General features: G+C 39.8%; 1 long non-coding RNA gene across 3 annotated transcripts in view; it reads right to left on the bottom strand.

Moving 5' to 3' along the window:
* Window positions 1-1,138: 1,138 nt before the first annotated feature.
* LOC149749964 (uncharacterized) overlaps window positions 1,139-20,887 on the bottom strand; it is a 35,694-nt gene continuing 15,945 nt past the window's right edge. The window contains exons 3-4 of one of the 3 annotated variants that reach the window (XR_016391928.1): window positions 12,636-19,201; window positions 1,139-9,927 (exon numbers count right to left, since the gene is read on the bottom strand). This is a non-coding gene — a long non-coding RNA (uncharacterized LOC149749964). The remainder of the gene's footprint in view (window positions 9,928-12,635; window positions 19,202-20,887) is intronic. The other 2 variants (XR_016391929.1, XR_016391927.1) reach the window with 2 other exon arrangements.

Below are 20,887 nucleotides of genomic sequence, written 5' to 3'. Positions count from 1 at the left end.
GAGAAAATAAGGATGGATATGGCACTTCAAACAGTAATGAGAAATTATTATTGACTCCTAATACTTAAACTTTTTGAATAAGAATGTCTTTAGACCTTAACTCACAAGTCTCCCAGATCAAAAAACACTGTGTCTTGGGGCTTCCCTGGTGGCGCAGTGGTTGAGAGTCCGCCTGCCGATGCAGGGGACACGGGTTCGTGCCCCGGTCCGGGAAGATCCCACATGCCGCAGAGCGGCTGGGCCCGTGAGCCATGGCCGCTGAGCCTGCACGTCCGGAGCCTGTGCTCCACAACGGGAGAGGCCACAACAGTGAGAGGCCCGCGTACCACAAACAAAACAAAACAAAACAAAAAACTGTGTCTTGATGAATGGATAAAGGAGATGTGGTACATATATATACAATGGAATACTACTCAGCCATAAAGAAGAATGAAATAATGTCATTTGCAGCAACATGGATGGACCTAGAGATTATCATACTAAGTGAAGTAAGTCAGAAAGAGAAAGACAAATACTGTATGATGTCACTTATATGCGGAATCTTAAATGTGACACAAATGAACTTATCTACAAAATAGACTCACAGACAGAGAACAGACTTGTGGTTGCCAAGGGGGCAGGGGGTGGGGGAGGGGTGGAGTGGGATTTTGGGGTTAGCAGATGCAAACTATTACATAGAGAATGGCTAAACAACAAGGTCCTATTGTATAGCACAGGGAACTATATTCAATATCCTGAGATAAACCTTGTAATGGAAAAGAATATTTAAGAAATAATGTATATATAGGTATAGCTGAATCACTCTGCTGTACAACAGACATTAACACAGCACTGTAAATCAGCTCTATTTCAATCAAAAAGTGTCTTCAGACTGCATCCAAATACTTGATAATCACTTTTTCAGTCATTTAACAAATATTTTGAGCGACTACTGTGTGCCAGCCATACTTTAGGTACTATTCTTGATAATGAAGTAAGAGAGAAGGATGTTTCTGAACAAAAACAGATTCACATTTGCTGCCTTTATACACCAGCATTCTCTATTCCTATTATTCTTTCTTAAAGTGTGTGTGTATGTGAGAGAGAGAAAGAGAGAGAGAGAGAGAGAGAGAGAGAGAGAGAGAGAGAAGACTTTCTCACAGATCCCCTGTATCTTCCAGCAGGGAATGGTGAATTGCATTTCTACTCTCTGTTAATTCCTTTGAAGATTTCAGAAAGCCTTGTTTACAGCAAGCACTAAGCTCTCTTATTATGCCCCCAAATTGGGTAGTGGATTGTGAACCTATAGCCAAATGGTGTTTCAGTAAGGTAAGTGAGGAGGGGGGCTGCTTATTGGTTTGAGGGGAGAGAACCTTGGAAGGATCCTAAGAGCAAATTTTATCCCCACTGTCTTGTATATAAATGTGTGAGATGCTATTAGATATTTGTTGCTTTGCATCAAGCATTCTTATAAATAATTTAAAAAATAAAACATCACATTGTACTGGAAAAGAGCATGCGTACTCCAGCATTCTCCTATTCTTGTTTAGAGGCATGAAAGCAAATCTAAGGAAGCAGCTATATGGAGAGGAGAAAAGAGAACAATTGTATTGGAAGCTTAGAGGCTGCTGTGTGCTGAGGTAAGCCATGCTTACTTCACATTTTTGCCTAAGATCGATTTCCTGGGGTAAAAGGAGACAGAATTCTGTGTCCAGTGATCTTGCTTTTCAGTCTTAGAGTGCTTAGTTTTACAACCAAATCAAGAAATTAGCTGGACCAGTAGGTCTTCAATTCATTGAGCAATTTTGTGGCTGTAGAAAAAAAATTTTAGATATTTAATCAATAGAGTTGTCCCATATGTACTAACTGGTTTGGGAAACAGGAAAAGCTCTTACCTAACTAACCATGAAACAAAGTGTAGCGAAGACATTTGAAATGACAGGGTCCTACCCTACCAAGGAATCTGGGCATTTGTCTCCTAATGGAAAACTCAGAACTGGCTGCAAACATTTCCAAATGAGACACTTAATTGTTAAAATGATCTGGGCTATAATTATTTGATTTCCTATCAGCACACTTTAAAAATTACAAAGAGCCTATTTCTTTCCCCCAAAGGGCCAGGACACTTCTTGTTAGTCAAGACCACTTGGGCTAACATTTGGCTCCAGTGATAGGGAAACCTCAGGAGGACAAGCAAGGCATTTTCTGGGAACCTTCGCTCACTCCTTTTCCTGATGAATTGTCATGCCCTTCTGAGAAAGTAACCCATCAGTCCTCTGAAACAGAGAATCAGATAACCAAGTTATGCTAAGCTGATTTGCCAGCTGATAAGTGATGAACTTCACCGAGGCTACCTGCCCACAATTCTTTTGAGAACAAAACGGCCAGACCCTGAGATAATGAGGATGTACATCAGAGTCATGCTTTTCCTTGGCCTGCGCGGCGATAACGGTGACTTCCGGGTCTTCATCAGCATCCTATGTGTACATTTCATCTGTCACAGCAAATGCTGCTATAACAGAAATGACTAGAGAACTGTGCAATGCCAGAAATGCAGTCAATTTTCAATCAGTATTAGAGAATGTGGCTCACGATGGTGATGATGGCTCTTCTCAGTGGCTTAAGCAACACGCTTCACTAGACCTGTTGCCTTAATTACCACGCCAAAGAGGCATTCCACTAAAATATGACACAAATGAACTTATCTATGAAACAGAAAGAGACTCATAGACAGAAAACAGACTTGTGGTTGCCAAGGGGGAGGGCAAGTGGGGGAGGGATGGATTGGGAGTTTGGGGTTAGCACATGCAAACTGGTTTTTTTTTAAACATTTTTATTGGAGTATAATTGCTTTACAATGGTGTGTTAGTTTCTGCTTTATAACAGAGTGAGTCGCCTATACATAGACATATATCTCCATATCGCCTCCCTGTTGTGTCTCCCTCCCACTCTCCCTATCTCACCCCGCTAGGTGGTGAAAAAGTACCGAGCTGATCTCCCTGTGCTATGCGGCTGCTTCCCACTAGCAATCTATTTTACATTTGGTAGTATATATAAGTCCATGCCACTCTCTCACTTCGTCCCAGCTTACCCTTCCCCCTCCCCGTGTCCTCAAGTCCATCTCTACGTCTGCTTCTTTATTCCTGTCCTGCCCCTAGGTTCTTCATAACCATATTGTTTTTAGATTCCATGTATATGTGTTAGCATACGGTATTTGTTTTTCTCTTTCTGACTTACTTCACTCTGTATGACAGTCTATAGGTCCATCCACCTCACTACAAATAACTCAGTTTTGTTTCTTTTTATGGCTGAGTAATATTCCATTGTATATATGTGCCACATCTTCTTTATCCATTCATCTGTCGATGGACACTTAGGTTGCTTCCATGTCCTGGCTATTGTAAATAGAGCTGCAGTGAACATTGTGGTACATGATTCTTATTGAATTATGGTTTTCTCAGGGTATATGCCCAGTAGTGGGATTGCTAGGTTGTATGGTAGTTCTATTTTTAGTTTTTTAAGGAAACTCCATTCTGTTCTCCATAGTGGCTGTATCAATTTACATTCACACCAACCGTGCAAGAGGGTTCCCTTTTCTCCACACCCTCTCCAGCATTTATTGTTTGTAGATTTTTTTATGATGGCCAGTGTTACCAGTGTGAGGTGATACCTCATTGTAGTTTTGATTTGCATTTCTCTAATGATTAGTGAAGTTGAACATCCTTTCATGTGTTTGTTGGCGACCTGTATATCTTCTTTGGAGAAATGTCTATTTAGGTCTTCTGCCCATTTTTTCGATTGGGTTATTTGGTTTTTTGATATTGAGCTGCATGAGCTGCTTGTAAATTTTGGAGATAAATCCTTTGTCTGTTGCTTCATTTGCAAACATTTTCTCCCATTTTGAGGGTTGTCTTTTCGTCTTGTTTATGGTTTCCTTTCCTGTGCAAAAGCTTTTAAGTTTCATTAGGTCCCATTTGTTTATTTTTGTTTTTAATTTCCATTTCTCTAGGGGGTCATAAAAGATCTTGCTGTGATGTATGTCATAGAGTGCTCTGCCTATGTTTTCCTCTAAGAGTTTTATAGTGTCTGGCCTTACATTTAAGTCTTTAAATGTATTTAAAGTTTATTTTGAGTTTATTTTTGTGTATGGTGTTAGGGAGTGTTCTAATTTCATTCTTTTACATGTAGCTGTCCAGTTTTCCGGAAAAGAGGCTGTCTTTTCTCCATTGTATATTCTTGCCTCCTTTATCAAAAATAAGGTGACCATATCTGTGTGGGTTTATCTCTGGGCTTTCTATCCTGTTCCATTGATCTATATTTCTGTTTTTGTGCCAGTACCATACTGTCTTGATTACTGTAGCTTTGCAGTATAGTCTGAAGTCAGGGAGCCTGATTCCTCCAGCTCCGTTTTTCTTTCTCAAGATTGCTTTGGCTATTCGGGGTCTTTTGTGTTTCCATACAAATTGTACAATTTTTTGTTCAAGTTCTGTGAAAAATGCCACTGGTAGTTTGATAGGGATTGCATTGAATCTGTAGATTGCTTTGGGTAGTATAGTCATTTTCACAATGTTGATACTTCCAATCCAAGAACATGGTATATCATTCCATCTGTTTGTATCATCTTTAATTTCTTTCATCAGTGTCTTATAGCTTTCTGCATACAGGTCTTTTGTCTCCTTAGGTAGGTTTATTCCTAGCTATTTTATTCTTTTTGTTGCAATGGTAAATGGGAGTGTTTCCTTAATTTCTCTTTCAGATTTTTCATCATTAGTGTATAGGAATGCCAGAGATTTCTGTGCATTAATTTTGTATCCTGCTACTTACCAAATTCATTGATTAGCTCTAGTAGTTTTCTGGTAGCATCTTTAGGATTCTCTATGTATAGTATCATGTCATCTGCAAACAGCGACAGCTTTACTTCTTCTTTTCTGATTTGGATTCCTTTTATTTCTTTTTCTCCTCTGATTGCTGTGGCTAAAACTTCCAAAAATAAGTTGAATAATAGCGGTGAGAGTGGGCAACCTTTTCTTGTTTCTGATCTTAGTGGAAATGGTTTCAGTTTTTTACCATTGAGAATGATGTTGGCTGTGGGTTTGTCATATTTGGCCTTTATTACGTTGAGGTACGTTCCCACTATGTCTACTTTCTGGAGGGTTTTTATCATAAATGGGTGTTGAATTTTGTCAAAAGCTTTTTCGGCATCTATTGAGAGGATCATATGGTTTTTCTCCTTCAATTTGTTAATATGGTGTATCACATTGATTGATTTGCATATATTGAGGAATCCTTGCATTCCTGGAATGAACCCCACTTGATCATGGTGTATGATCCTTTTAATGTGCTGTTTAATTCTGTTTGTTAGTATTTTGTTGAGGATTTTTGCATCTATGTTCATCAGTGATATTGGCCTGTAGTTTTCTTTCTTTGTGACATGTTTGTCTGGTTTTGGTATAAGGGTGATAGTGGTCTTATAGAATGAGTTTGGGAGTGTTCCTCCCTCTGCTATATTTTGGAAGAGTTTGAGAAGGATAGGTGTTAGCTCTTCTCTAAATGTTTGATAGAATTCACCTGTGAAGCCATCTTGTCATGGGCTTTTGTTTGTTGGAAGATTTTTAATCACAGTCTCAATTTCAGTGCTTGTGATTGGTCTGTTTATATTTTCTATTTCTTCCTGGTTCAGTCTCGGAAGGTTGTGCTTTTCTAAGAATTTGTCCATTTCTTCCAGGTTGTCCATTTTATTGGCATAGAGTTGCTTGTAGTAATCTCTCATGATCCTTTGTATTTCTGCAGTGTCAGTTGTTACTTCTTTTTCTTTTCTAATTCTATCGATTTGAGTCTTCTCCCATTTTTTCTTGAGGAGTCTGGCTAATGGTTGATCAGTTTAGTTTATCTTCTCAAAGAACCAGCTTTTAGTTTTATTGATCTTTGCTATTGTTTCCTTCATTTTATTTTCATTTATTTCTGATCTGATCTTTATGATTTCTTTCCTTCTGCTAACTTTGGGGGGTTTTTTGTTCTTCTTTCTCTAAGTGTTTTAGGTGTAATGTTAGGTTTTTTATTTGAGATGTTTCTTGTTTCTTGAGGTAGGATTGTGTTGCTATAAACTTCCCTCTTAGAACTGCTTTTGCTGCATCCCATAGGCTTTGGGTCGTCGTGTTTTCATTGTCATTTGTTTCTAGGTATTTTTTGATTTCCTCTTTGATTTCTTCAGTGATCTCTTGGTTATTAAGTAGTGTATTGTTTAGCCTCCATGTGTTTGTATTTTTTACAGATTTTTTCCTGTAATTGGTATCTAGTCTCATAGTGTTGTGGTCAGAAAAGATACTTGATGTGATTTCAATTTTCTTAAATTTCCCTAGGCTTGATTTGTGACTCAGATATGATCTATCCCCTGGAGAATGTTCCATGAGCACTTGAGAAGAAAGTGTAATCTGTTGTTTTGGGGAATGTCTTATAAATATCAGTTAAGTCCATCTTGTTTAGTGTATCTTTTAAAGTTTGTGTTTCCTTATTTATTTTCATTTTGGATGATCAGTTCATTGGTGAAAGTGGGGTGTTAAAGTCCCCTACTACAATCATGTTACTGTCGATTTCCCATTTTATGGCTGTTAGCATTTGCCTTATGTATTGAGGTGCTCCTATGTTGGATGCATAAATATTTACAATTGTTATATCTTCTTCTTGAATTGATCCCTTGATCATTATGTAGTGTCCTTCTTTGTCTCTTGTAATAGTCTTTATTTTAAAGTACATTTTGTCTGATATGAGAATTGCTACTCCAGCTTTCTTTTGATTTCCATCTGCATGGAATATCTTTTTCGATCCCCTCACTTTCAGTCTGTATGTGTCCCTAGGTGTGAAGTGGGTCTCTTGTAGGCAGCATATATATGGGTCTTGTTTTTGTATCCATTCAGTGAGCCTGTGTCTTTTAGTTGGAGTATTTAAGCCATTTATATTTAAGGTAATTATCGATATATATGTTCCTATTACCGTTTTCTTAATTGTTTTGGGTTTGTCATTGTAGGTCTTTTCCTTCTCTTGTGTTTCCTGCCTAGAGAAGTTTATTTAGCATTTGTTGTAAAGCTGGTTTGGTGGTGCTGAATTCTCTTAGCTTTTGCTTGTCTGTAAAGGTTTTAATTTCTCCATCGAATCTGAATGAGATCCTTGCTGGGTAAAGTAATCTTGGTTGTAGGTTTTTCCCTTTCATCACTTTAAATATGTCCTACCACTGCCTTCTGGCTTGCAGAGTTTCTGCTGAAAGATCAGCTATTAACCTTATGGGGATTCCCTTGTATGTAATTTTCTCCCTGCTGCTTTTAATATTTTTTTCTTTGTATTTAATTTTTGATAGTTTGACTAATATGTGTCTTGGAGTGTTTCTCCTTGGATTTATCCTGTATGGGACTGTCTGCTTCCTGGACTTGATTAACTATTTCCTTCCCCATATTAGGGAAGTTTCCAATTATAATCTCTTCAAGTATTTTCTCAGTCCCTTTATTTTTCTCTTCTTCTGGGACCCTATAATTCGAATGTTGGTGCATTTAATGTTGTCCCAGAGGTCTCTGAGGCTGTCCTCAATTCTTTTCTTTGTTTTTTCTTTATTCTGCTCTGCAGTAGTTATTTCTACTATTTTATCTTCCAGGTCCCTTATCCGTTCTTCTGCCTCAGTTATTCTGCTATTGAGTCCCTCTAGAGAAGTTTTCATTTCATTTATTGTGTTGTTCATCACTGTTTGTTTGCTCTTTAGTTCTTCTAGGTCCTTGTTAAACGTTTCTTTTATTTTCTCCATTCTATTTCCAAGATTTTGGATCATCTTTACTATCATTATTCTGAATTCTGTTTTCAGGTAGACTGCCTATTTCCTCTTCATTTGTTTGGTCTGGTGGGTTTTTACCTTGCTCCTTCATCTGCTGTATGTTTCTCTGTCTTCTTATTTTGCTTATCTTACTGTCTTTGGGGTCTCCTTTTTGCAGGCTGCAGGTTTATAGTTCCCATTGTTTTTGGTGTCTTCCCCCAGTGGCTAAGGTTGATTCAGTGGGTGTGTAGGCTTCCTGGTGGAGGGGACTAGTGCCTGTGTTCTGGTGGATGAGGCTGGATCTTGTCTTTCTGGTGGGCAGGTCCACGTCTGGTGGTTATTTTGGGGTGTCTGTGGCCTTATTATGATTTTAGGCAGCCCCTCTGCTAATGGGTGGGGTTGTGTTCCTGTCTTGCTAGTTGTTTGGCATAGGGTGTCCAGCACTGTAGCTTGCTGGTCGTTGAGTGGAGCTCGGTCTTACTTAGCGTTGAGATGAAGATGTCTGGGAGAGCTTACATTGTGTGATATTATGTGGAGCCAGGAGGTCTCTGGTGGACCAATGTCCTGAGCTCAGCTCTCCAACCACATAGGCTCAGGTCTGACACCCTGCCAGAGCACCAAGACCCTGTCAGCCACACAGCTCAGAAGAAAAGGGAGGAAAAAAGAAAGAAAGAAAAAAATAAAATAAAGTTATTAAAATAAAAAATAAAACTAATTATTAAAAATAAAAAGTAATAAAAAAAGAAAGAAGAGAGCAACCAAACCACAAAACAAATCCACCAATGATAACAAGTGCTAAAAACTATACTAAAAAAAAAAGAAACAACAACAAAAAAAAACGACAGACAGAACCCTAGGACAAATGGTAAAAGCAAAGCTATACAGACAAAATCACACACAGAAGCATACACATACGCACTCACAAAAAGAGAAAAAGGGAAGAATATATATATATTGTTTCTCCCAAAGTCCACCTCCTCAATTTGGGATGATTCATTGTCTATTCAGGTATTCCACAGATGCAGGGTACATCAAGTTGATTGTGGAGATTTAATCCGCTGCTTCTGAGGCTGCTAGGAGAGGTTTCCCTTTCTCTTCTTTGTTCGCACAGCTGCCGGGGTTCAGCTTTGGGTTTGGCCCCGCCTCTGCGTGTAGGTGGCCTGAGGGCGTCTGTTCTTCGCTCAGACAGGACGGGGTTAAAGGAGCCGCTGCTTCGGGGGCTCTGGCTCACTCAGGCCGGTGGGAAGGAGGGGCACGGAGTGCGGGGCTAGCATGCGGCGGCAGAGGCCGGTGCTCCAGCCTGAGGAGCGCTGTGTGTTCTCCCGGGTAGGTTGTCCCTGGATCACAGGACCCTGGTGGTGGCAGGCTGCACAGGCCCCCCCGGAGGGGAGGTGTGGAGAGTGACCTGTGCTTGCACACAGACTTCTTGGGGGTGGCAGCAGCAGCCTTAAGGTCTCATCTCTGGGGTCCCCGCTGATAGCCGTGGCTCGCACCCATCTCTGGAGCTCCTTTAAGCAGCACTGTTAATCCCCTCTCCTCACGCACCGCAAAACAAAGAGGGAAGAAAAAGTCTCTTGCTTTTTCGGCAGCTCCAGACTTTTTCCCGGACTCCCTCCCGGCGTGGCGCACTAGCCCCCTTCAGGCTGTGTTCACGCAGCCAACCCCAGTCCTCTCCCTGGGATCCGACTGAAGCCCGAGCCTCAGCTCGCAGCCCCCGCCTGCCCCAGCGGGGGAGCAGGCAAGCCTCTCGGGCTGGTGAGTGCCGGTCGGCCCTGATCCACTGTGCGGCAATCTCTCTGCTTTGTCCTCCGCACCCCTGTTGCTGCGCTCTCCTCCACGGCTCCGAAGCTCCCCCCCCTCCGCCACCCGCAGTCTCCGCCCGCGAAGGGGCTTCCTAGTGTGTGGAAACCTTTCCTCCTTCACAGCTCCCTCCCGCTGGTGCAGGTCCCATCCCTATTCTTTCGTCTCTTTTTTTTCTTTTGCCATACCCAGGTACGTGGGGAGTTTCTTGCCTTTTGGGAGGCCTGAGTTCTTCTGCCAGCATTCAGTAGGTGTCCTGTAGAAGTTGTTCCACGTGTAGATGTATTTCGCATGTACTTGTGAGGAAGGAGGTGATCTCCACGTCTTATTCTTCTGCCATCTTGAAAGTCTCTCTGCAAATTATTATATATAGGATGGATAAACAACAAGGTCCTACTGTATAGCACAGGGAACTATCTTTAATATCCTGTGATAAGCCATAATGGAAAAGAACATGAAAAAGGATATATATATGTGTATATATATATAAAACTGAATCACTTTGCTGTACACCAGAAACTAACACAACATTGTAAACCAACTATACCTCAGTAAAATAAATTAAAAATAAATAAAGCAGAAAAGCTAAGTGACATTCCACATACATATGGCCTGATTAAATAAGATAAACGTGGGGTTGTTCTAATTCACAGAGGTTCTTTATGAAGGTTTTACTATCTCCTTGTTCTTCTTGTGACCCACGAGTATTGCAAGCAAGCACCAAAATGCTAATGACGGCGAGTGATTTATCGGTGCCTACGGCAGATTAGAATGTAGCTAGGTACCGTAGGAGAGCGTTCTGGAGAGGGACAGCAAGAATTCTGTTAGGTGCTGTGCATATGAGATCTTCTGTTTTCTGGAACAGTAAGAATATGGAGTAAGGTAGAAAATTTTTTTCTGGGGGCTGTGTGTGGAATCAATAGCGTGATAGTATAGTGGAAAGGGTGGGGAGGGTGAAAGTATAGTGGGGAGAGTGGGGAGGGTATTTAAAGGGCTTTTAATTCACCTCTGAGGTAGAGAGTCAGTCCATAGAGGTGAACTTTAGGAGATGTGGTATTTTAATGTTTTTACCTGGGGTGATGGTGTTGTGGATAATAGCAGTGTTAATAGTAATAATAATGCCAGTAGTCCTAAGAGTGAACATTTATTGAGAGTTTACAGTGTGCTGGGAGTTGGGGTAATTGCTTAGCACGCATTAGTTGACTGAATGCCTACGGCACCAACCCTGTGAGATAACTACTGTTATTACAATGAGGAAGCTGTGGCTTAGGGTTGAGTGAACTGCCCAAGGCCACACAGCTTGCTCAACACGGAGGCTGAACTAGATTCTGGAGCTGAACTACATTTCATTCAAGTGATATAAAGACGAACGACAGACAATGCTTTTGAGACTGAAATAAATACAATGTGAAAATGGCCGAAAAAATAACATCACGATTCAAATTTCTTTCCAAATGTCTTTGTTTTAATTTTTTTTCATCTCTTTGATCAAGGGTTAGCAAAGCATTGATGGGCCAAATCTGGCCTGCAGCCTGTTTTCATATGGCCTGTGACATAAGAATGGTTTGTACATTTTTAAATGGTTGGGAGAAAACTAAATCAAAAGAAGAATGTTTTATGACTCATGAAAATAGTATGAAATGCAAATTTCAGTGTCTGTAAATACAGTTTGGCCGGAACACAGCAAAGCCCATTGGTTTAGGTGTTGTCTAAGCTGCTTTGGGGTTAGAACGGCAGAGCTGAGTTGCTGTGGCAGAAACTATTGGGTTGGCTAAAAGCCCATTCGGGTTTTTCTGTAAGATCTTGTGGAAAAACCCGAATGAAATAAATAAAACAGTTATTATCTGGATCTTCCCGTATAAAACTTGCCAACTCTGCTTTTTGATTATTCGTGATAAAGGAGTTTAGAGCAAGGGCTTTGACTTCAGGCTGCTCGGTTTGTATCCCTTACTTGCTGTGCAAGCCGGGAAAAGATGGTTTGACTCTTCCTCACCTCACTTTCCACATCTGTAAAATGGGAATTATAGTACCAACTGAGTACCAACTCAGTCCTCAGAGGACTGAGCTCTTAAATGAGATGCTCCATGAAGGAGTTTAGAAGAATGTCTGGTACGTGGTAAGTGCTCACACAAATGTTTGTTAAATATTGCCCTTATCATGCTACTTATGACAGATATTAATTGACCTTCTAACACCTAGTAGGCCCACCACTGATAAGTTCAGTTAAGGAAAGCGGTCTTCGTGCATCTCCTCAGCCTGCCTTGCCCCTTCCCTTATCAGAGCTGGAATGGTTTCCTTGGGTCAGGAGCTGGTGAGACACAGATAACAAATCTACACCTCCCATCTGTTCAGTTACTGCTGGCTCTAGCCTCTCTGCCCTTGGCTTTGAGCTCCATGGTTTGGGTGGGTGTGGGAAAATCCCTGTGGATTTGGAGACTGAAGCATGGCTCGGTAAGTCTGTTCATGACCCCAAAAGGCTAGGAGGCTTAGAAGGCTTTGCTTGGGTCTGCAAATTATACCGAAGGAAGTGGGCTGGCTTATGGGAGAGGGGTGGGAAGCTGTTTCTAAGAGGTGACTTTTAGGGTCTCCATCACCAGCTGGGCCATACCAACTTTATTGACTGTCATTCTTCTTTTAGGAATTCATTACTTCATCAACAGAGAGTGTGCATGAGGGGACTGGGGTCTAGGAGGAGAGGACACCAGGAAGAAAGAAGGGGATGTGGCATACGGTGAAGAGAATGTAGACCAAAGTGTTAGCAGCAAAGCTGATTTCTTCCTAAGAGTTCCCAGGCCAGGACCTTTCTAGAGCATTTATGAATCTGACCCTTAAGCAGGTAAGGCCCTGACATGACTATTTCAAAACAGGGCATTACTAACTAATTAGTCACTTAACTGGACATTATCACAAAGCAGTAGTGAAACATTCTAGTTTCTTTCTCAAAACCCACAATCTGTATTTGTCCAGTGGTTTATTCTGTGTTTTGTTTCTTAGGGAAATTACACCAGAATGCAATTGGGAGACAGGTTTACAGGTCCTAGCTTGCGACTCAATTACTAACCTTCAAGCTGGCTCTGTATTTTTGTCAGTTAACCCTCTTCTTAACCTTTAAGGAGATAAGGGAATTGTATCAGAGTCCTGATGGTTAAATGCATGGATTCTGGGTTCAAATCCAATTTATAACCACTTCTTATTGTTATGATGCTGAATAAAGAAATTCACCTTTCTGTGCCTCAGTTTCCCTGACTGTAAAATAGGCATAATGGTAGTATGTCACTTTGAGGTTGTTGAGAGGATTAAGTGAGCAGATTTAGAGGGAATGCCTAGAATGGTAAGTGTTATCAGGCTGTTTGTTAATGCTGCCTTATTACCTCCCAAGAAGTGTCATTCTGCTTAGCATGGAGTACATTATCACAGTGAATCCAGACAGCAGCCCTCTGAGATAGGTTTTAGTCCAATAGATGAAACCATGGTTCTGCAAGGTTGAGTAACTTATTTAAAGCCACACAGCTGGTGAGAGAGTTGGCTTTCAAACCCAGTCTGATGAACTGCAGAGCCCAGGCACTTCCTGTGCATACCCTTGCCGTTCTAAGATTCATTGATTCTACACTTAGACTGGGTCTCATAATGCAAGCTATGTTAATTACTTGAATAATTAATAAGGTCGCACACTATCCCTTGAATATTGTCATGTAAAGTATTTGCCTTACATTCTTTTTATTAAGAAGTAAAATATGAAATCGAAGAGCGAATGCTGTTTAAGATTAAGCTACATGACTTTTGGGACTACTTTTTTAGTTTTAGGTTTCTTTTTTTTTTTTTTCTACTTCCAGGTACTCAGTAGAAAAGCTATAGATATTTTATTTCTTATCTCTCTCCTCTGAGTGCCAACCAAGCGAACCTTAGATGAGCTTGTAAAATCAGAGTGAGTGTGTGTGGCCATGTAGAACACGTGATTGGATGTTGGTGGAGGCGGGAGTGGGAAAAGAGAAAAATATAATTAACTGTTACCAGAGGGAAAAGTTGAACTGGGTGGAGGTTCAGAATGATTCAGCTGGATCTTTGACTCAAGTGTCTTAATGAGCTTCAGCAACGCCTCCTGACAAAAATTGGGCCAAGGAGACGATATTTTGTTCAGGGCGTAACCACTCTGAACCTTGATTACTATTTAGAAGCAGCGGCTGCCATCTTGCAAAATGATGATTCACAGATTGAAAAGCCAAGGGGAATGGCTCATCATAACTGGAATGTTGGTTTAGGACTCCAAATGGCACAAGCTTTCGCTGATTACCCTATTAAGAGTTAAAAAAATAATAATAATAAAAGGATTTAAAAATACCCAGGAACTAAACTGCATTCCAAAAGAGGGGAAAAGCAGATCAGAAGGTAGAAAAACAGATCCAAGTAGAGGGAAGTGGCCTTTGTTAGAAAACAGTCCAACCCAAACAACAAAAAACAATGATGGCAATAAGGACTTGTCTTCCTATGAAAATAATGGATTCAACGAGCACTTGGGAGTCCACAGTGAGAGGTTTTAAATCACTGTGAATCTTGCTGTACTTATAATAACCTATATAGTGTACTGAACTTGGGAGACATCCCCTGCTATTAATTTTTAAATAAGCTAATTTTAAAATATCTTATTCCATTTGGTAAATATCCAAAAGAGAAAAGTGAGATGGTCCTACTAACCAGAGTTGGTTTTCTAAAGTAAAACAGTTGTGTTAAGGCTTCTCTTAAAAAACCTCTAATGGTTTGCAGTTGCAAAATAGAGCCTGGGCTTATTAGCATGACGTATAGATCTTCATTTTATTTTTTTAATTGAAGTATAGATTTACAACGTGGTGCCAATCTCTGCTGTACAGCAAAGTGACTCAGTTATACACATGTAGACATTCTTATATAGATCTTGTAAAGACTGGTAGTGGCTGGTTTTTTGTTTTGTATCTTATCGCTTCTTCCTTCAAACTCTATGCTCTAATCATTCTGAGGTATTTGGCTTTTCCAGGCCACGATAAGTGTTCTTAAGCTTTTAGCCTCTCCACACATTATATTCCTTCTCCTTGGAATGTAATTCCCCATTTTTCCCACCTGAGAAACTTTTATTTTTCTTCAAGAGCCAGATTCTGACCCTTCCAAAATATTTGTGTTTTGGCTGTATTTGTTTCTATGCCCATGTAGTAATTTCCCCAATCATACTTTCTGTGGTTATATAACAGTATACATATATCAAACTTTATTTAACCTTTTCTCTAATGGGAAGTCGCTATTTTTTTCCTTTTGTAAATATATCACAATAATTGACCTTGTACATGAATCCTTCTTTGCTTTACTGATACTTTTTTAGGAAATAATTTTTAAAGTAAAATGATTGGCTTGAAGGGTTTTAATACTTTCCTACCCTTGCTACGTATGTCAAATTGCTTTCTATAAAGTTGCTTTCTATAATGACATTTCCTTGTCTACTAGTAACATAACAGTACTTGCTTCAAGAGATCTGCCTTGACTCTGGGTCTCACTTAAAAAAATAAAGATATAAAAAGAAAAATTTTGCTTATTTTGTAAACAAAAATGATGTTTATATTTAATATTTATTTCTCTGACTAGTAGTTAAGCCAAAGTTATCTTTCTATGACTAGTGAGCATTTGTATCCCTTGTTTCATGAATTGGCTTTTTTCCCCCCATTTTCCCATTTTCCATGGCACGATGTGTATTGCAGCACTCAAATAGGACAAAAACCACAAAATCTATTGAGCTCTTATGATATTCCAGAGACTTTGCATTATCTTTCCTAACAACCACAGGAAGTAGGCGCTAAAACACACCCATTTTAAAGATCAGAAAGTTGCAGCACAGAGAGTTTAAATAATTGCCTAGCGTGATGTAATAAGGAAGGAAGGTGGAAGAAATACAAATTCCAGCAGCCTGACCTGAGAACCTTCACTCTTATCAAATTAAATTGCTTTACTTTTCACCATTGAAACTGTCATTTATGTTTGGTAAAAGTCATCCTTCTTAGGTGTATAGCTCCTTTCGCGTTGAAAATATATGGAGTCATGCAATCATCCCCATAGTCAAGATACAGAAGAATTCTATTGCCTAGCACCTTCTAGATAATCTCTTCTTCTCCACTCCCTGGTGACCACTGATGTGTTTTGGTTAATATAGTTTTGCCTTTTCCAGAATATCACATAAATGGAATCATACAGTATACAGCTTTTTGATTCTGCCTTCGTTCACCTCGCATCAAGCTTTTGAACTGTGTCAATAGTACATTTCTTTTTATTGCTAGATAGTATTCCATTGTATGGATATAACATATTTTTTTGCTGTGGATTTATGTTTATATTTGTGTCCTTCGTTACGATCTGTGCTGAGAGCACAGACGGCATTCTGTTCACCTTCATGAGCTTCAGTCTTGACACAGCACCTGGCACAGAGCTATGGTCTGTAGATCTCCATTGCATGGATGAAGCAGTAAAGGATCATGGTGAATGATATACAGTCTCATCAATAGAAAAATACGTGAATATTATCCAAATTTTAGATATTGTCATATGCCAATTAACCCAGGCAAACAAAGGAATATAATTTTAAAAAATCAGTGAAGCCTGGACTACAGGGAAATGTACATGATTTTATGACGGCCATTGATGGCATTTATAAATTGCATTAATCTCGCTGGCCACAAACCTGAAATGATGTAATAAGAGATATACGTTTTTCTAGACCTAGAGCCAGTCGTCTGATTGTCAGGCATGTACACAAAAGAGAAATTTGAGTAGAGATATTCATAGCAGCACTATATATACGACCCTATCCAAAAAACCTTCAAATTAGGAAATTTGTAAGTTAACTACAATATTACAGAATAAATGAATACTATGTAGATTAAAAATGAAGATAACAGGACCGTTGTTACTTACAAATGTATGAAAACAAGGGCGATCAAAGTGATTTAGGATTGGTAAGGTTCTAGTAATTTTTAAAATTTGTAAATACTTCAGCTTGTAATTAAAGAAATATATCCTGAAAAGTTCTTTCCCTAAATTATATTTATATTTATAGGTATCCCCACACATTTTTATTAGCCGCATTATACTCAAATATTATTACTAAAGTAAGATAAACAATCTCTTTGTGGCAATGACAATTCTGATGTTAACGTAGATAGCTCTGTTTGAACAAAAGAACATTTGGAACACAAACCACACCATCTGATGTTGTGGCGAAGGAAGTGACTATCTGTATGAAATCAAAAGAAAATGGAGTTAACATTATAGATTTTTCAGATCAACTTCCTTATCTTCTTACTACCTCTTTTCTCATACATATGTTACCTCAGTGACCAGAGATTTTGTGTAGAATAGTTTAAACAAATTAATTGAATATGTATTTTAATCCAAATAGGACAATGTCATATATTTTCTTCAAAAGTTTTCATGATTTCTTGAATATTTGTTTTCTATTTGATTCTAAGGTCCTTCCTCTTTCTTGGAAGACTGTGCTAGTTTGGTGAGTGCCATTCAAATTTCTTCTATGTAGGAAGCATTGGAATGACATTACCTAAGAAAATTCATGCTAAGGGCCACAGGCTGTATGAATCTAAAACTGAAATATCTGATGCTCTAGCTCTATCCTTTTTATCCTCTTTCTTTCAAAACTTGTTTCAAACATATTAAAGAGATTTTTGCCTATTCTGCTGCAATCCATTTTGACGCCCATGACTGACTGTCAGATTAGTCATCTGTTTTGTTGATAATTACTTTTGTAATATAGCCTTGTATGGAGCTAGTAGGAATCTTTCAAGTCCTTCTCCTAAGAGATGAAAAAACTAAAGTGTTGGAAATGACTCGTCCCACTTAAAAGAAGGAGCCCCAGATTAGGGAGCCAGAACATCTTTGGTCATAAAGTCCTGATTGGTTCTTGGCAGGGCATATTCCACTTTGCTTCCTGTCAGTAAACATTCCAGCTCCTTGCTAGATGGAAATATAATGACAGTCTGTCCCTGTTACATGAGAGTGAAGGGAGAAAGATGCATAATGAACCATAATTCACAGGAGGTTAGGACGTGAACACTGGAGAGATGATGATACATCCTACGTAGACTTTTTGAGCATCATTTGACTGCTAGTGAATGCACAAGGGTCAGGGGCAGCTGAAGATTTAAGAAGAGCAGTGCTTACCCAAGGAGTTCAAAGCTGAAGTTGGGAGACAGTATATACACATGCCTCAACTTCACAATATTTATCTACAACGTTCCCAAAAGTGAAACTATTGCACATGCATTTAACAACTACGTTGAGAAGGGATGCAGAGTAAGGACTGCCCAGAGTAGATTCCCTTAGGAAGATTTCCTGAAATAAACATGATTCATAATATGCAACATAGCAGAAGGGGCAAATACTTCAGGGTGAAGAAAAGTATGCACAGAGGAAGGGAAAGTTAGTTTGTTTTTTTTTTTTAATTTATTGAGTGCATATTATATACCAGGCACCATAGATGGTACTTGGAAGCAGGGGTAACTGAGACACCATGATAAAAAATTGGTCCTTTCCTGAAGGAGATTTCAAGCTACAGGAGTGTACAGGCAAGCAGAAGGCAATTACAAGAGAGTGGGAGAAGGTTCAGTCGGGCTAAGTGTAGGGTGCTAACCACTTTTCAGAAGAGAGTAAACAGGGAATTCTCTCAGGAGACCTTATTCTAAGTTGAGGCTTGAAGGCAGCAGAGGGGGTGACCTAGGTGAGGGAGGCCCTGGCTGCCGTGGGAAGGAGTTTGTCTGTGTGGTTCATCTTACGTCTTCCTTGCAGATGGAAACGGGGAGTCGGCGAAAGATTGTAAACCAGGGAGGGATAGCATTAACTTTGCGTCTTAAAGAAATTACTCTGGTTACAGAATGGGCCATGAATTGGAGCGACGCAGAACTGAATTTGGGCAGCGTAGTTAAAAGACTGTGGCAGTCATCTAAGCAATGGATGGGCTAACTCAAGGTCTTGGGTACGGAGGTGCATGATTCAGTGAGATGGAAAGGAGACAGAATTAGCAGGAATTAGTTCATCTTGTGGAAGAGTGAGGCCAAGGGTGACTTCCAGGTTTTGGGTTTTGGCCACCATGTGGATGGTCACACACATCCTGAGACAGACAACATGGGAAGAGTTGTAGGTTTCAGGATGGGAGGCGTGAGAAAGGAAGAGATGACAAGTTTAGTTTTGGTTTTCTGAAATCTGAGATTCTTAGGAGCCATCCGAATGGAACTGTCTCAAAAAAAAAACTTAGCAATGAAGACGGTAAAGATCTCAAGTTATGAAAAAAAGGCGCATGGCTTTGCGGACTATGGGAAGGATATGGGAAAACTTGGAAGAGATATGGAACCAAATTATGGATTCAGAGATGTTACTTATGCTCATGCAGGAGCTATGGAGGAGAGAGCTTAATATTTTCAGTGTGTTGTTTTATGTGAATCCCTAAGAATCAGAGTGTTAGTGGCGCTTAAGGAAAAATTTAAAAGGAAGTAGTAGGGAACATCAGGCCCAAACCTACCGACTAGAACAATGAAGGCATTTCATTTTGGTGCTGTCATTAATTTCACTTCAATCGTTAGCTTCTAGGTAACTTCCAACTTTCATCTGTAAAGTGAGAAAAACCATCTGATCTACAGCACTGTTTAACATGGATCACAATCTACCTTAAAAGAACAGCAGTTTTGATCATTTTAGGACTTCTTCACTAGATCTGATATGGGATTTCCAAAGGTCATGTTTCCTTTGCCTAACAATGGACATTCATATTCATAAGGTAATTACCTTTGTACAAACACCTTGAAAGATGTTACATCATTTGACTCTCACAGTCAATCTAGTGAAATAGGTAAGAGTTGTTATTATTCTTTCAGTTTTACACATGAGACAACTGAAGCTAAGGTAGGTGAAGTGACTTGTCTTAGACAAGTACGTGGCAGATTTAGAGATCAATTTCAGGTGACTGGGCCACAAATATGATTATAATCTTTTTAAAAAATTAATTAATTAGTTAATTAATTTTTGGCTGTGTTGGGTCTTCATTGTTGCACGCGGGCTTTCTCTAGCTGCGGTGAGCTGGGGCTACTCTTCGTTGTGGTGCGTGGGCTTCTCACTGCGGTGGCTTCTCTTGCTGTGGAGCACGGCCTCTAGGTACGCCGGCTTCAGTAGTTGTGGCACACGGGCTTAGTTGCTCCGCGGCATGTGGGATCTTCCCGGACCAGGGCTCGAACCCGTGTCCCCTGCATTGGCAGGACTCTTAACCACTGCACCACCAGGGAAGTCCCTGATTATAATCTTTACAACTACTCCCTAACAGTCCCTGCCTCTATCTGTGTATTCAGATTAAATGATTTCAGTAGATCAGTGAAACTATCCAGATTACCTAGTACAATCAACATCGATCACATGCAAGGCAACACGTAAGGCACTGGACAGACATAAAGACACAGAGGACATCCCTGGGAACTGGAAATCTACTTGAGACATATAAAATAGAAATGCCAGGTCAATTAAGTAGTAATAGAGATACACAGTAATTGCAATAATCCAAGAGATTTTAAAACGTGTGGAATGAATGATCAGGACTCTAGGGGGCTTTGGAGAAGAAGCCACTTGTAAAAACGCCATGGAGGAAGCATGACTTAAATTTAGCTTAGGAGGTGAGCAGAGAGAAAAGGGATAGCACCTCGGGCCAGGACACAGTGGAGACAAAGGCAAAGGGTGGGGAAGGGGAAGACATTCTTGGCAGTCAGTGGACCAGGTTGGCGGGAATAGATGGTTTATACAACAATGCCATGTTGACAACCTTGTAGAGGTCAAGTGGGCCAGATGGTAGTGGCTTTTGAAATATCCATCTAAGAGAGTCAGTAAAGTATTTTTTTCCCTGAATTATTTTATCAGCCTAGTTTAAAAATTAGCCGTTCAATTCAGTGAAAGACTTCTGAAATGCCACTGCATTAATTGATTAATTTGGTCAAATTGGTCACTTTGGTTCACTTTCCTAAACACAGTTTGGGAAAACCTTCAGGTTCTGGGTGAGATCAACTTCCTTTAAGTACCAATGAAAGTTTAATATTGAATGGGTGTGCTAGTTTCTATTATCACTAAGGTTTTCGAAAAGCAATTTACCGAAGATGTTTGGAAACTATTTTATCTGCTAATGGAGTCACAGACTTCAGACTTTTCTTGGGACTTCCCTGAGAATTTCCTTGAGGTTAGCTCTCATTACACTCACTGGGATCAAGGAGCAATACATTGAAATTGGCAACTTTTCCATCAAGGGAAAGCAAATGT

Source organism: Delphinapterus leucas, chromosome 2 (assembly GCF_059928025.1).
Source record: "Delphinapterus leucas isolate spDelLeu-1000000601 "Yukka" chromosome 2, BTC_Dleu_Yukka2, whole genome shotgun sequence".
NCBI lineage: Eukaryota > Metazoa > Chordata > Mammalia > Artiodactyla > Monodontidae > Delphinapterus > Delphinapterus leucas.
This window is presented reverse-complemented; position numbering and strand designations above follow the sequence as displayed.